Source organism: Lactuca sativa, chromosome 8 (genome assembly GCF_002870075.4).
Source record: "Lactuca sativa cultivar Salinas chromosome 8, Lsat_Salinas_v11, whole genome shotgun sequence".
NCBI lineage: Eukaryota > Viridiplantae > Streptophyta > Magnoliopsida > Asterales > Asteraceae > Lactuca > Lactuca sativa.
The window spans coordinates 168,217,535-168,221,846 of record NC_056630.2 but is presented as its reverse complement, the minus strand read 5'-3'; the positions used below and the strand labels follow the sequence as shown (position 1 = coordinate 168,221,846).

At 44.2% G+C, this 4,312-nt stretch overlaps 1 non-coding gene across 1 annotated transcript; it reads right to left on the bottom strand.

Moving 5' to 3' along the window:
• Positions 1-291: 291 nt before the first annotated feature.
• LOC128128218 (small nucleolar RNA R71) lies at positions 292-398 on the bottom strand. The gene has a single exon (XR_008226080.1). It is a non-coding gene; the product is annotated as a small nucleolar RNA R71 (small nucleolar RNA).
• Positions 399-4,312: the final 3,914 nt, after the last annotated feature.

The window sequence follows — 4,312 nt, the reverse complement described above, 5'->3', positions numbered from 1 at the left end:
ACTGCTACCTTCGAACTAAAAGGTCATATCCTAGCTGCGCTTAAGGAAATACCTTTCTATGGGAAAGATCATGAAGATGCCTACAAACATTTGGATGAAGTAAATGATGTTGCTGACTATTTCAACATTCCAAATGTAACCCGCGAAACTCAACTACTTCGGATGCTTCCGGTAACCTTCAAGGGTGTTGCTAAAGACTGGCTCAAATCACTTCCTCCCGGGTCAGTCACTACTTGGGCCAAAATGAAGGAAGAATTTATAGATCACTTTTGCCCACCATCCAAAATAGCCAAACTCAAGAAGGCCATTGCAAACTTTGAACAACAAGCTGGAGAATCTTTATATGAAGCATGGGAGAGGTACAAAAGTTTACTACGAAATTGCCCACACCATGATCTAAACAGCCAGCAAGAAGTTTCCATCTTTTATGATGGAGTTAATGTCACAACCCGGCAGTTGCTAGACTCACAAGGCCCACTTACAAAGAAGCCACCCCCGGTGATTAAAGAATTAATTGAAGAATTCTCTAAACACTCTAGAGAATACCACAACCCTAGGAATGATGTCACGAGGGGAGCCGCGTACGCTGCTACTGAAGATTTATCCGCGGTCATGGCCATGTTAAAAACCATGGATAGGAGAATGGACAAAATGGATCAAACTATCCATGCCATACGGGTGGGTTGTGAAAACTGCAATGGACCTCACCTCACTAGGGATTGTGATTTAGATGAGCACGGCAACAAAAAGGCACAAGTATGCTATTCGAGCGGTGACCGGTATGATGAAGACTGGCGAAAACAAAAGAAGGAGTGGCTGCCTTACGAAGAGTACAAGAAGGCCAAGGAGGAGAAGTATAGACAAAAAGGAAGAGGCTTTTACCAAAAGGAGGAGCCGGTGCAAGAGAAGAAGCCAAGCTTGGAAGATATGCTAACTAAATTTGTGGCTGCTTCCGAGAAAAGACACAGTGACCACGATGCTGCTATCCAAGAAACAAGAACAATGCTCAGGAACCAGCAAGCATCCATCCATAATATAGAAACTCAACTTGGGCAACTCGCTCAACAACTAAACCAAAGGTCACCGGGAGAGCTTCCTAGCAAAACCGAGAACAACCCACGAGGCGCGCAAGTGAATATTGTTACCACAAGAAGTGGGAAGATTATTACTCCCTTGGCCCCCATTCGAACTGAAGCGAACAAGGACTCACAGAAGGAAGAAACGGAAGTACAAGTTGAAAACCAACATTCACAATCTGAGAGCCCTACTCGCCGAGTAGGACCGATGGACTCGGCGAGTATATCTAAAAAAACTAATGATCAGCCACCCTTGAAACCATACCAGCCTCCAATGCCATACCCAGCCCGAGCCAAGAAGGAGAAGCAGGAAGAGGAATATCAGAAGTTCCTTGATCATATTAAAACTCTTCAAATAAACATTCCTTTCATTGAAGCCGTTATGCAAATGCCCAAGTATGCAAAATTCCTTAAGGAACTCCTTACTAATAGAAGAAAGATGGAAGAGGTGCAGAAAGTAGTATTGAATGAGAATTGCTCCGCCGCCATGCTAAACAAATTACCAAAGAAGAAGGGTGATCCGGGGAGCTTAACTCTACCTTGCCAATTTGGCAACTTGGCAGCAATTCATGCTTTAGCTGATTCTGGAGCGAGTGTGAACCTTATGCCGTACTCGTTCTTCAAAAAGCTGGACCTCCCGGAGCCAAGGCCAATTCGAATGGCAATTCATTTGGCAAACAAGACGGTTACTTTCCCAAGAGGCATATGTGAAGATTTATTAGTGAAAGTAGACAAATTTGTCTTCCCAGCTGACTTCATCATTCTCGACATGGAGGCGGATCCGCAAGTACCAATCATCCTTGGAAGACCCTTCCTCAACACCGCTAGCGCCATCGTAGATATGAGAGATTCAAAGCTCACATTGCGAGTTGGGGACGACTCAGTAACATTCGGGGTAGACCAAGCCATGAAGTACTCAAGGACTAGTGACGACACGGCGTTCTCAATCGACATGCTTGACGAGTTATGGGAAGAAGACATACCTGAAAATTCCAGCAAGTTTGCAGCTTTGGAAGAAGTATTTGATCCAGAAAAAGATTTATTAGAGATTGAAAGACTGTTGGAGGAAGCAGAGTATGAAGAACTAAAAAACCAAGCTGAAAGCCCTACTCGCCGAGTAGACCCGATCTACTCGCCGAGTTCACCTGAAGAAATGTCAGCAGTCGCGAATACCGCCATCAACTCGCCGAGTACCACACCTGCACTCGGCGAGTCCGCCACTATGCAGAATAAATTGGAGCTCAAAACACTGCCGGACCATCTGGAATACGCCTTCCTGGAAGAAGGAAATCAGAAGCCAGTGATTATAGCCTCAGATCTCTCCAAGACGGAAAAGGAAGAGCTTGTACGGGTGTTAAAGACGAGGAAAAGAGCCATCGCATGGAGCATCTCCGACATAAAGGGAATAAGTCCATCCTACTGCTCTCACAAAATCAACTTAGAAGAAGGAGCCAGGCCGGTGGTGCAGCATCAAAGAAGATTAAACCCGAACATGCAAGAAGTCGTCAAAAAGGAGGTGGTCAAGCTTTTGGATGCAGGAATCATCTATTCCATCTCCGATAGCCCATGGGTGAGTCCGGTCCAGGTGGTGCCCAAAAAAGGAGGAATGACGGTCATTACCAACGACAAGAACGAGTTAATTCCAACGCGAACGGTAACCGGTTGGCGAGTGTGCATCGATTATCGCAAGCTAAACGATGCCACTCGCAAAGACCATTTTCCCCTTCCTTTCATAGACCAAATGTTAGAAAGACTATCGGGCCATAGCTACTATTGCTTCTTAGATGGGTTTTCCGGGTATTTCCAAATACCCATAGACCCAATGGACCAAGAAAAGACCACCTTTACATGCCCCAGTGGGACCTTCGCCTATAGACGCATGCCATTTGGACTATGCAATGCACCTGCGACATTTCAAAGGTGCATGACCGCCATATTCCATGATATGGTGGAAAAATTCATGGAGGTCTTTATGGATGACTTTTCTGTATTCGGATCTTCTTTCAATGACTGCCTCACAAATCTTGACTCGATGCTTGCTAGATGTGAGAAAACCGACTTGGTCCTAAATTGGGAAAAGTGTCATTTCATGGTCAAAGAGGGTATAGTATTGGGACATAAAGTCTCTAAAAAAGGAATTGAGGTGGATCGGGCAAAGATAGACACCATTTCTAAATTACCCCCACCAACTAATGTGAAGGGCATTAGAAGTTTTTTGGGACACGCAGGTTTTTACCGGCGTTTTATTAAAGATTTTTCCAAAATTACGAAACCTCTAACACAATTATTATTAAAAGATGCACCCTTTAATTTCACTAAAGAGTGTTTAGAGGCATTCGACCTTTTAAAAGAAAAATTAACTAATGCCCCAATCATTATAGCCCCAAATTGGAATTTACCCTTCGAAATCATGTGTGATGCTAGTGACTATGCACTAGGAGCGGTCCTTGGACAAAGGGTTGATAAGCATTTTCAACCCATTTATTATGCAAGCAAGACCTTGAATCCTGCCCAAGAGAATTATACCACTACTGAAAAAGAACTGTTAGCCGTAGTTTACGCTTTTGATAAATTTCGCCCTTATTTGGTTTTATCTAAAACCACTGTTTTTACTGACCACTTGGCTATCAAGTATTTGTTTTCCAAACAGGATGCCAAGCCAAGACTAATACGCTGGGTGCTGCTTCTTCAAGAATTCGATATAGAGATACGAGATAAGAAAGGAATGGAGAACGTAGCGGCCGATCATTTATCTAGGCTCGAGAACCTGGCATTGCAAGAAGATAAGGATGGAGACGACTTTCCGGATGAATACATTATGGTGTCCGTGGGAGAGGAGCCATGGTTCGCGGATATAGCTAACTATTTAGCTACCAAGTACGTCCCGAAGGATTATAGTAGTCAGCAAAAGAAGAAATTCTTTTCGGAGATCAAATATTACTTTTGGGACGATCCATACCTCTTCCGAAGCTGCGCGGATGGAATTATACGAAGATGTGTGTTCGGAAAGGAGAGTCGAAAAATACTAGAGCACTGCCATAGCGGGCCCACGGGAGGACATCATGGACCACACTATACCGCGAAGAAGATCTTTGACATTGGGTTCTATTGGCCTACAATCTTCAAAGATGCAGCCCAATATGTCAAAGAATGCGATGCTTGCCAAAGGGTGGGAAACATTTCCTCCCGTAATGAAATGCCTCAACATAGCATTCAAGTGTGCGAGGTGTTCGACG